This window comes from Gorilla gorilla, chromosome 1 (assembly GCF_029281585.2).
Source record: "Gorilla gorilla gorilla isolate KB3781 chromosome 1, NHGRI_mGorGor1-v2.1_pri, whole genome shotgun sequence".
Classification (NCBI taxonomy): Eukaryota; Metazoa; Chordata; class Mammalia; order Primates; family Hominidae; genus Gorilla; species Gorilla gorilla.
The window spans coordinates 180,980,738-180,993,720 of record NC_073224.2 but is presented as its reverse complement, the minus strand read 5'-3'; the positions used below and the strand labels follow the sequence as shown (position 1 = coordinate 180,993,720).

Sequence of the window (12,983 nt, the reverse complement as noted above, 5' to 3'; positions counted from 1 at the left end):
TTAGTTGCCAGCCAGACAGCAGGTGATTCAGCTCCAAAATCCCAGTGTAGAGCCACTCTTGGTACCAACTGTCTTAGGTTGAGGTTCAGTGCCTTGGGAAACAGACTCTAAGGCAGATATTTGCATGCAGGAAGTTTACTGGTGAGTGCTTCCGGAAACACCAGCCATGAGGGAGTAAGCAGAGTAGGATTAGGTGGAGGGAGAAGTTGAGCTGGGATGCAGCAGTCAGAGGCTCTGCAGTTTGGATGGCGCTTCTGAATTGTCACAAATTGAGGCCAAGGGACCAGGTTCTTGTACCTTTGACATCAATCCATGATGGATATGGACTGCCAATAGAAACCAGGCATAGCTTTGCTTGGGGGAGTACCATTCAACCAAGAGTAAATCTTGAACAAGAAGAACTGTGAGCTGTCAGTTACCAACACTATTGGCAATTAGGGGAATGATCTTAGTTGGGCATCTGGGCAGTACTCTACAGCATTCTCTACACTTGTTGAATAGATGGATGAATGAATGAATAATGAATGAATGAATGTTCTGCTTGTCTTCCTAACTACTTTGGAAATCCTGAGAAAAGGACTTTGATATTCTGTGGTCTTTTTAGACCCAGCAGTGCTGGTTGCCCAGTTATTATAATTGTTGCTTTAGCCTTAGAAAGAACCTTTGAAAATGCTGCGTAATTCAATTTACTTATTTTCCAGATTAAAAAAAATCAAGGTCTAAAATGATTAAATAATTTGCCTAAAGCTCCACAGTAAGTTTGTGATTCAGCCTAGACTTCATAAGCATTTTATCAGCCTCAGAAACAGAGGTTTAAGCACATGAGGATTTCCTCTATTGTATAAAAGAAGTCCGAAGTCCCAGCGTTGGTTGAAGGCTCTATGGTTATCAGGGACACCCCCATTCTATCACATGGCTTCCATCCTCAAAGTCACCTCAAGGTCCAACATGGCTTCAGAGATCCATGAAACACATCTGGTTTTAGCTTAGCAGCAGGAGAAATCAGGAGAAAGCAAAAGGACACTTTACTATTCCTTTCGAGGAGCCTTCCCTGAAGCCCCACTAGCCCGTTCTGACTACACCACCCTTGAGCGGAACTTTGTCCTGTGACTTCCCCACCTGTAAGGAGAGCTAGGAAATGTAGCTTTATTCTAGATGACAATTTGCCCAGTAAAGAATAGGAGTTCCGTATTGCAACACAAAGGGGAAAACAAGTATTTGGTAGGTAATTTACAATCACTAACATATTGGTTATTGGGCTGTTACAGAAAAGCATACATTTCGGAATCATAGCTGGATCGGTCTCCTCCTACATGTAGGACTAGCTTAAAGTTATTTAACCTCTAGACTTTTAGTTTCTACATGTGTGAAACAGACAACAATCCTTATCCTCACAGATGTATTGTGCACTAATGTGTGGAAAGCACCTAGCACAATGTCAAGTATTTGGATTGGTAGAATGTCTATCCCTCCTACTCCCACATTATTGAATAATGGCATTACACCCCATTGTCCTGTTCAAATAAACCTGAAGAACAGTTACTATTTTGTTCTTGGAGCATAGTGTGATTGAGACACATGTTCAAGCTTTCCACCCATTTGCTGGGTATAGTTTAAGGGGGAAGAATAGAAAAGTCTGTTTTGATACTTTCCACTGACTTTTCCTTGCATTCAGGTGGAGGCAGACAGACATAAAACAAAAAGCATTCCCAGAGAATTTTTGAAATAAAAGCCTTTCTTCTCTATTTTATCCCATTCAGGAGACCAGATCTGAGTTCACTTGCTGGGCAGATCCTCCCCATGCAACACAGCCACTGCCTCCTCTACGCAGACCTCCCTGCTCCTTTGGGTGGCTCAGCCCCTCAGAGAGTTTATAGTTACATTACTGAGTTAGACGCTGTGCAAGAAGCTGGGGATATAGACATGTGGAAGTAAAGGTATCTGCTTTTGAACAACCCCAGTCTAGTGAGAGAGACCAATATGTGAAGAGATAATATCACTTACTTTAATTGGATGCTCTATAAAAGGACATAGGGGGTACAGAGAAGCTCCTAACCCAACTTGGAGCAGGAAGTTCATTGAGGACTTCTCAGAGGTGGTTATGTTTAAGCTGCATCTTAAAGGATGAAGAAGAGGGCAAAGCAGGGAGAGAGTATCCAAGGAGAGAGAACAGCAAGGACAAAAGCTTGGTAGAATGACACAAGAGTGTGTTAGAAACTGCAAATAGTTTAGTAATGGTTAGATTATAAATGAGGACATAGGGAGACTTCATTATTGGAAGGGTCATTGGGTCTGACATTTGAAGTACCAATGCTTTGCACCCAAGCCACCTCTCTTCATGAACTCTGGAAAGCAGTGACCTCCGACATCCGTGTCGGTATTCAAGCAGTGGCAAATGGCAGGGGATACAGCATAGTAAAGCTGCTGTAATCATTCTGTAATTGATCATTGCTAGAGTCACTTTTAGTTTTAGGATTCTGTGATTCAGGATGCTGCCAGAGCACTTTTTCATAGATGTGTCATCTGAAAACATCTGGCCTTGAGTTTCTTTGTGTTCTCTTGGCAGTTCCTAATTTTCTTTAAATAGAAAATACACAAGAAAATAGATGAGCAGTTTTGAACACCTACATTGTAATAAACAGCTACTTTCACATGCCAGCTTCTGTAAGCCTCACAGGTAATTGTGATAAAAATGATTAGCTTACATCTTAACAGATAATGAAACTGGCCCAGAGAGGTTAAGTGACATGCCTAATGTTACACAGCTGGTGAGTAATGGCACGGGGAGTTAAACCTAAGATCACCTGATTCCAAGTCTCTGCAAACTTAAGATGCACCATCTTGGCTGGGCGCGGTGGCTCACGCCTGTAATCCCAGCACTTTGGGAGGGCAAGGAGGGCGGATCACGAGGTCAGGAGATGGAGACCATCCTGGCTAACATGGTGAAACCCCGTCTCTACTAAAAATACAAAAAAAAAAAAAAAAAAAAAAAATTAGCCGGGCGTGGTGGCAGGCGCCTGTAGTCCCAGCTACACGGGAGGCTGAGGCAGGAGAATGGCGTGAACCCGGGAGGCGGAGCTTGCAGTGAGCCAAGATGGCACCACTGCACTCCAGCCTGGGTGACAGAGTGAGACTCTGTCTCAAAAAAAAAAAAAAAAAAAAAGGCACCATCTTAAATGTCCATCCTGGGTAAGACAGAACTTCGTTTTACTCCTCTCCTTCCCTCCTTTCTTCAGTTTTAAATCATTGCTCTTTGGGAAATTTTTCCTGCACTCTCACCTTGAAATTGAGACAGTAACTGAGAATTCCAAAAGAGACAGCCTGAACATGCTGAGGTTCAGTTTTCCCTAGGAGACTGGGGATTTATTTCATAATTCACTCTTTTGTTAGCAAATTCTTGCCACAGATGGTTTTTAATGTCTCAGTATCATAGAAGGTTGGACTTCAGTCTACTGTAAACCAACCCTCATTTTTGTACATGTGAGGACATCAAGGCTCAAAGTGGAGCAGAGGGTTACACATGGTCACTCAGAGAGTGAGCACAATTTAATGTAATTTCGTGAGAATGTTGCTTTTGGATTTATTGTCTCCCTTTTTCTAGTGGATTTTTGGCTCCAGGAAAAGATGCAATAAGCGAGGCATGAGCCTAGACATGCAGACTTTTGGCAGGAGTTGTTGTGCTAGTTCAGAAACTGGTATAAAAACTTTAAAGGGGGTGGGAGAAGATCATCAGGTTTCTGCTGACTTGGGATCATCAGAAAGTCGACTTCTCAGCATGAAGCACTGTACCGAAGGAATGTGTAGGACCATGTGGGTATTACAGAGAATTCTATGTCTCCAGGAGGAAAAGAAGCTTACAGAGCATGAAGTACAATTTTCCAGTTTTGCAAATGAGCAAACTGAGGCTCAGAGAGGTGAGGTGACTTTTACATAGTCATAAAGCTAGGGAGAGGCAGAGCCAGGATTCAAATCCAGTCCTTATGAGCCAGAAAGGCTCTCCATCAGTCACTAGAGCACCAAACACTTGGGTTCAGTCTCTGGTTCTGCTGCTTTCAAGCTTTGTGTCTTTAGTAAGTTGCTTAACATCTCTGGACATCAGCCACCTTCTCAATAAAATGAGGTCAGTGGTCTATACTCAGAGTGTTGCTGTGAGAATTAAATATTACTATCACATAGGTGGAAGTGTCTGGTACATAGCAGCTATTCATTCTGTGCCAGAGCCTCCCACCCCACCCTGAAGCCTTGGAAATATTTCTTTGAGGCAAGGGAGACAGTGAGTTGTCACCGGTTATTTTAAATATAAAGGTGTCAGTTAGGAAGTCAGTGTGTGAAAATGCCTGGTGTTCTGAAGAAGAAAGAAGCAGCACAGTGTTTCTGGAGCATAGGTGTGCGCAGGAGTCCGTGGGGCTGGAGGAACCAGCAATGGGCAGAGCCTGGTGGAGTGTTTTGTTGTTGTTTGCCATGTGAAGTAGCTTACACTTGGTCCTCTATGTGAAGGAAAACACAAAAGGTCTTAACCCGGAAGAATACCTGGATTTGCATGTTTTAAAGGGCCCCATAAAGACTGTGTGTCTAGGTGAGAGCGGATATCGGGGAGCTATTAAGAAACTATTGTAATTGTCCAGGAGAGAGGCAGTAGGGCCTGAACTGGGGCAGAAGCAGTTAATGTGGCCTAGATGGCAGAGACAGGGTTTGGAAATCTAGATCAATAGGGTTTGGAAACTAACTTAATGTAGAGGGTAAGAAAGAAGAAAGTATTTACAATGATTCCCTCTTCTGGCATTAAAACATAAAAACTTCTACAGACCAAAGTTACGATAAACAAAGTGAGAAAGGCAAGAGACAGATGGGGAAAAGTATTTGCTATGTATATGAAAGATAATAGACTATATACAAGTATTAACTAAGAATATCAATAAGAAAAAGATTTTTAAAAGTCTACCAGAAAAGAACTGATATAAACAAATAAATCCAGAAGAAGAAATATAAATGGGCAGTAAACTTTGGAAAAGAAGCCCAATATCACTAGTAATCAGAAAAACAAAACACTGAGGTATCACTTCATACATATTGTCACATACTGAAAAATCTAATAATACCAACAGTTGATGAGCACAGGAAACAGTGAAAAGACTCAGACATTGCTGGTGTTAAGTCTAAATTGTTACATCATCACTTTGGAGAACATTTGGGCATTATTCAGCAAATTTGATGATAGGTATACTCTGTATCTCAGCAATTTCACATTTAAGTATATACTGTGGATAAGCTCTGCATATATTCACAGAGAATATGCAGACAAAACCCAAGAGCATATCAATGGAGAAATGCATTGTAGTATATTCATCTCATGTAAGACTTATAACAGTTAAAAATAACTGAGCTGGGACATTCTGGTTTTAGCTAGTGAGCACACTCTAATCTGTCTCTCTTACTACTGACAACTAAAAAGCCTGGAGAGAATACATAAGAAACTATCTGAGGATTCTGACAAGTAAACAATAACAGGTGGGTTGGGAAGGGAAATAAAAACTAAAAGCACAACTGATACAGGGGTGTAATTAGTCAGCATTCTCAAGAGAAAACCAATAGGATGTATATATATATTTTTTTCTTTATGTGTGTATATATATATATATACACACACACACATAAAGATATATGTACATATATACACACATACAGATGTATCTATATATATCTGTCTATGGTTTTCTGACCACTGAGATAGATCAATAGAAGCTATCTAATCTGAAAAATACAGAAAAGTAACTGAAAAGCAATAAGCAGTCTCAGGGACAAGTGGACTGATACCACAAGATGTAACATTCATGTCATCAGAGTGAAATGACAGAATGATAGAAAAGAGAAGAAAGAGATTAGTATTAGAAAAATATTTGAAGAAATCATGGCTAAAACTTCTCAGATTCGGGGGAATTCATGTGGAGGTCAAAGTGGAAACAGGTGTGAGAGGTCCAGCAGAAGAAAACATGGCTGCCAAAGTGTTTGAGTCCATAGGCAAGTTTGGCCTGGTCTAAGCTGTTGCAGGAGGCGTGGTGAACTCTGCCTTATATAATGTGGACGCTGGGCACAGAGCTGTCATCCTTGACCGATTCCGTGGAGTACAGGAAATTGTGGTAGGGGAAGGGACTCACTTTCTCATCCTATGGGTACAGAAACCAGTTATCTTTGACTGCCATTCTTGACCACGTAATGTGTCAGTCATCACTGGTAGCAAAGATTTACAGAATGTCAACATCGCATTGCACATCCCCTTCCAGCCCATCGCTAGCCAGCTTCCTCGCATCTTCACCAGCATCGGAGAGGACTATGATGAGCGTGTGCTGCCATCCATCACAACTGAGATACTCAAGTCAGTGGTGGTTTGCTTTGATGCTGGAGAACTAATCACCCAGAGAGAGCTGGTCTCCAGGCAGGCAAGCGACAACCTTACGGAGTGAGCAGCCACCTTTAGGCTCATCCTGGACGACATGTCCTTGACATATCTGACCTTCAGGAAGGAGTTCACAGAAGCAGTGGGAGCCAAACAGGTGGCTCAGCAGGAAGCAGAAAGGGCCAGATTTGTGATGGAAAAGGCTAAGCAGCATAAAAAGGCAGCCATCATCTCTGCTGAGGGTGACTCCAAGGCAGCTGAGCTGATTGCCAACTCACTGGCCACTGCAGGGGACGGCCTGATCGAGCTGCGCAAGCTGTAAGCTGCGGAGGACATCGCGTACCAGCTCTCACGCTCTCAGAACATCACCTACCTGCCGGCGGGGCAGTCCGTGCTCCTCTAGCTGCCCCAGTGAGGGCCCACCTTGCCTGCACCTCCACGGGCTGACTGGACCACAGCCCTGATGATATTTAACATCGACTTCCTTCTGCCCCCACCCCAGAAATCACTGTGAAATTTCATGATTGGCTTAAAGTGACGGAATTAAAGGTAAAATCACTTCAGATCTCAAAAAAAAAAAAAAAAAAAATTCTCAGATTTGATGAAAGTCATAGATTTACAGTTTTAAAAAGCTCAAGAAACCCCAAACAAGATAAATTCAAAGTAAAATACACCAAGACACATGATGAAACTGAATACAATGAAAAACATCTTGAAAGAAACCAGAAAACATTGGGGAACAATGATTGCATATTTCTCATCAGAAACCGTGGAGACCAGAAAACAGTGAAACAACATTTTTAAAGGCCTATGAGAAAAGAGCTGCAAACCCAGAATTCTATATCTAGTGAAAATATCCTTCAGGAGCGAAGACAAAATTAAGATATTCTCAGATAAAGGAAAATCAGCAAAATGTGTTACTAGTAGACCTGCTCTAAAATAAATGCTAAAGGAAGTTCTTCAGGTGGAGAGGAAATGATAAAACAACAAAAATACTTGGACTTTAGGAATGAAGAAAGCATAAGATAAAAAGAGAAAAGATATAATTTACCAATATCTGGAACAAAAAAGAGGCTATCACCACAGAACTCACAGATTTTAAAGGATAATTGATATACTATAAATAACTCATAAATTTGACAGCTTAGATAAAATGGTCCATTTTCGTAAAATACACAAACTACCAAAACTCACTAGTGAAGAAATATATGACCTACATAGTCCTATATTTACTAAAGAAATTGAGATTATAGTTAAAGACCTTCCAATGAAGGAAAGTTTGGGTCCAAGTGGTTTTACTGGTGAATTGCACCAAACATTAAAAAAAAGTTAATTGTATATAAGCTTTCAAAAAATAGGGAAAAGGAACATTCTCAACTCCTTTTATGTGGCCAGCATTATCCTGATACCCAAACCAGACACAGCACAATAATATAAAAGAAAATTAAACAAAATATTAGCAAATCAAATCCAGTAGCATATAAAAGGATAATAGCTCACAACCAAGTGGGATTAATATGAAGAATGCAAGGTGATTCATCATTGAAAAAAATCAAAGACTGTAATCCACCCTATTAACAGACTAAAGAAAAACTACATGATAATAGATGCAGAAAAAGCAATATCTATCTATGGCAGACTCAGCAAACTAGGAATAGTAAGGATCTTCCTTAACATGGTAAATGGCAACTACAAAAATAGAGTACATAATTCTACATGAATAAATCCCAAAGATAAAATGTTGACCAAGAAAGAAAATTGCTGGATATTTATAGTATGATATCATTTATATAAAGTTTTGCTATGTGCAAAATTATTACAATTGCTTATGGATAAAGTATAAATGTTCGCAAGGGAATAGCAAACATTAAAATCAGAATAGTGGCCACATCTGGGGAGTGACAGAAGGGAATAGGATTGGAGATTGACACACAAGGAGCCGCAGCTTTACTGTAATGTTTGAACTCTTCTTAAAAAATCTGAATCAAATATGACAAAATGATAAGATTTGAAGAGCAGAATGAAAGAGACATGACCATTCATTACATTGTCTGTATTTTCCTGCATAGTGAATATTTGATAGTTTTTAATTTTATTTTATTTTATTTTATTTTATTTATTTATTTTTGAGAAGGAGTTTGGCTCTGTCACCCAGGCTGGAGTGCAGTGGTGCAATCTCGGCTCATTGCAACCCTCTGACTCCTGGGTTCAATGATTCTCCTGCCTCAGACTCCATAGTAGCTGGGATTACAGGCATGCACCACCACGCCTGGCCAATTTTTGTATTTTTAGTAGAGACAAGGTGTCGCCATGTTGGCCAGGCTGGTCTCGAACTCCTGACCTCAGGTGATCTGCCCGCCTCAGCCCCCCAAAATGCTAGGATTGCAGGCATGAGCCACTGTGCCCAGCAAGTTTTTTAAATATGTAAGCACTATATGTTTAAAATATATGAACACTCTGATAAAAGCGTCCTCAGGATCTTACGGAAGCACAAAGCGTAGGGGAGGAGGAAAGAATAGGTCTTCGAGGGCTTCCCACAGGTGATGCTAGTAATTCTTAAACAGTTACCACATGCCAGGTAATGCTCTAACTTCTAGAAGTAGTAGCTTACTTATTTTACACAACAACCCTATGAAGCTTGCACACCTATCCTCAGTTAGAGATAAATTGAAACCCAGAGAGGTTAAATAACTTGCTCCAAGTCAGAAAGCTAGAAAATAAGAGTTGGGATGAAAACCAGGCAGCCTAGACCCAAATCCTGAACTGGTCAACCACACGAGCAATTACTCTGCTTGCTGTGTGGACAACAGTGTAGACTCAGGCAAGGCTGAAGGCAGGGCGATAGTGGGCTCTTTTTGCTTATTGATTTCCTTAATAAATTATTTATTTATTTATTTTTTTTGAGACGGATTCTTGACCCGTTGCCCAGGCTGGAGTGCAATGGCAGGATCTTGGCTCACTGCAACCTCTGCCTCCCAGGTTCAAGTGATTCTCCTACCTCAGTCTCCCAAGTAGCTGGGATTACAGGCCTGTGCCACCATGTCCTGCTAATTTTTGTATTTTTAGTAGAGGAGGGCTTTCGCCATATTGGTCAGGCTGGTCTCGAATGTCTGACCTCAGGTGATCCACCCCCTCGGCCTACTACAGTGCTGATATTACAGATGTGAGCCACCGCACCCAGCCTCCGTACTGAAATCTTATATATTCTTAATGCAAACCTTTGTGTATTTTATGTATTTAGCAACTACTTTCCCATTCATGCCTCATGTTTTCTCTTTGTTTGTGGTGGCTTTTGTATATAGAAGTTTTTACTTCCCTCTGGAAAATGGAACCTGATTCAGGGGTGAAAGAGAGGAAAATTCAAGAGAAGTTATAAAAGTGGAGGAAATGGTGAGGTTTGGTGAACATTCCGACCTCCTTGTTTGCAAAGCAGGCTGGCTAAGCAGCGAGAACACTTAACTCTCTGTCGTGTCCATGACTAAATTTGTCTTCTGTAGTTTTTGAAGGCAGCCTCACGTTTGGCTTTGCATTTCCCACGACACCTACACAGCACCTGAGGGCCTAGGAGGCTGGTTTACTCCACACCTAGAAGCCAAGGACTGGCCATAGTTTGAGACATGATCCTCACTACCAGGGCAGGGAAATGAGGAAAATACTGGCAATGGAGTGGGGTTCTTATAAAGCTGTTTATTCAGTTGAATAAACTTTCTTTTATCATGCATGTGTGTGTGTGTGTTTTTCCAAAGGGTATGTGGTTAAAATTTCTTTTTATGCAGGGATAGTGGCATTAGATCATAAATTAATTGATTTCCAATGTTCTCATTTTGCCAAATAAAAAGTTGGCAACACTCTATTGATGCCTCGAAATTATTTTTATATTTTTCTGCTCAGTTAAATTAAAAAAAATATTTGAGAACAACTGTCATAGACAAAAGAGCTTTTAAGTCTCAAAAACATGTGTTTTCAGCTGGGTCACATATATTAGTTCTATGACCAGAATGCAAGTTATTGAACTTTGGAGAATATTGGTTTCTTCACTAAAATGGGATAATTACACCCACCTTAGGGAGATTGTAAGGATCAAATGAGAGAATATCAGTAAGGGGCTCAATTTCACACATGGTTCACTTCTGGTTTATTTTTCTGCCCTCTCCCTTCCTGGCAGGCAGGGACTAGATTTCACTGGCATGCTCTGACAATCATTCAGTTTAGACCTGGATCATAGTAGGTGCTCAAAAAATAGTCTGTTAAAAACCACCATGAGATGCCATGTCACAGTCATTAGAATAGAATAACTACCATAAAAAAGAACAATAACAGAAAATAACAAATGTTAATGAAGATGTTGAGAAATTGGAATTCTTGTGCCTTACTGGTGGAAATGTGACATGGTGCAATTACAGAACAAAACAGTATGGTAGTTTATCAAAAAATATAGGATTACCATATGATTCAACAATACTACTTCTGGGTGTATACCCCAAAGAAATGAGAGTAGGGACTTGAACAGATATTTGTACACCCACATTCATAGAAGCATTATTTATAATGGAAAAAAGGTGGAAGCTACTCAAGTGTCCATTAACAGATGAATGGATAAACAAAATGTGGCCTATACATACAATGAAATATTATTCAGCCTTAAAAACGAAGGAAATTCTGAGATATGTCACCGCATGGATGAACCTTGAGGACATCATATTAAGTAAAATAAGCCAGTTACAAAGGGGGCAAATACTGTATAATTCCACTCCTATGAGGAGCCTAGAGTAGTCAAGTTCATAGAAACAGGAAGCAGAATGGTGGTTGTGAGGAGCTGGGGAAAAGGAGAAATGGAGAGTTATTGTTTAATGAGTATGGAGTTTCGGTTTTGGAAGATGAAGAATGTTCTGGGGATGGATGGTGATGATGGTTGCACAACAGTGTGAATGAACTTAACGCCACTGAATTGCACACCTAAATATGGTTAACATGGTAAGTTTTATGTCTATTTTTCAACAATTAAAAGTAAAAATTTAAAATTTAATGAAAACGTTTGTCTGTTAAGTAAAAGAGCTAATGAATGAATGAGGAGAAGGATAGAGCCAAGAGGATGCCTAAGGCAAGAAACTTCCAAGCAAGGAAATAGCAAGTGTGTTTGCTCAGCCAAAACCAGCTAAGGGGTTTGCTCACCTGCTGTAGGTAAGAGAGGGGGATGGCGGAGGAAATGAGGGCTGAGGTGTTGCCAGGGGGCAGATCATGCAGGGCTGTACAGGATTTTGCCTTTAATCTTAACTGAATATGATGGGATGTGATGGGAGGAAACAGATAAGAGAGTAAATGAGTCAATGGAAGTAAGGAAGGAGTACTAGAAGTCCAGAAGTGTGTCCAGATGCTGAGGGCCTAGAGCAGAGGTTCTGTGTCCTCCACTCCCCAAGCACACACCTGCTCTCAGGACTGAGTTGACCCCTGGAACATCCCAGAACCCTGGATTATCTGATCAGACCCCTCCACCCTGGCATGTCCTAAGGATGATTTTGCCTGAACAGGGGAACATGTGTGTCTTCCCCAGTGATGGCTGGGGCTCTGGCACAAATGCAGATCATTACTCTTGGTTTCTAATGTGGGAGGAGGAAGTGTGAAGGGTGGAGGAGGTGTTTCTTTTATCACACAATTAGATTACAAACTGGCTGGCTGCTCAGGGCAGGGTTCCACCCAAACTAGGCCTACAGGAGAGTTGTCCTGCTGGGTGGCCCCATCTCACTCTTCAGGGGCTTAATGTTTTTATACCTGACTTCTTCACTGTTCAAATTCTTGAGAAAAGGCATATAGTGTGGTTCACATGAAAACTCAAACCAGATTCCAAAAACTCACTTTGAGTCCTCATATCATTCATGTATTCATTTATTAATTCATTCACTCATCCAACATTTACTGAGCACCTACTATGTGTCAAATACTATGCCAGGCATTGGGAATACACACATAGACTCTAACCTTGAGTTGCTCACAGAATCAATGGTGGAATAAAATAAACCTTGAATTATACTACAGTGAGTTAAGTACTATGACAAAACGGTAATAAAAAAATAAAACTAAGTTAGCCAATATTTATTCTTACTACATACTTACTATATGCCAGGCATTGCTTTAATTCATTTGTATATATGGACTTATTTTTTCCCTAGGCAAACCCTATGTGGTGGGCACTATTATAAGCCCACTTTATAGATGACGATAATGACTTACCAAGAGTATTAAGTGGCAAGCACACAATGCAGCTAGAAACTAGGGCAACCAGGAATAGCCCTGCTTACAACTCTCTGCTGCTTCTAGAGGTGTGGGAACATAGAGAAGGATTGGCTAGGTATGTTTCACAGAGAAGGTGATGACTGGCCTGATTGTTGCAGGATGAGAAGTTGGCCAATCAGAGGAAGATGGGGGCAGAGGATTGGTGAGGATTTTCACCCACTGAAAGTTTCAAACAGAACTGTAAGTGGAAAGCAGGGAAGCATGACAGGGCATGTGCATTCCAGAGAATGCAAGAAGGGGAGAAGCAGGAGATGAGCTGGGAGAGAGGGCCTGGGCCAGGATGCCTGGTGAGAAGGGA

At 40.9% G+C, this 12,983-nt stretch overlaps 1 pseudogene; it reads left to right on the top strand.

Moving 5' to 3' along the window:
• The first annotated feature begins 5,990 nt into the window (after window positions 1–5,990).
• Window positions 5,991–6,809, top strand: LOC101146444 (prohibitin 1-like; annotated as a pseudogene).
• The last annotated feature ends 6,174 nt before the right edge of the window (window positions 6,810–12,983 follow it).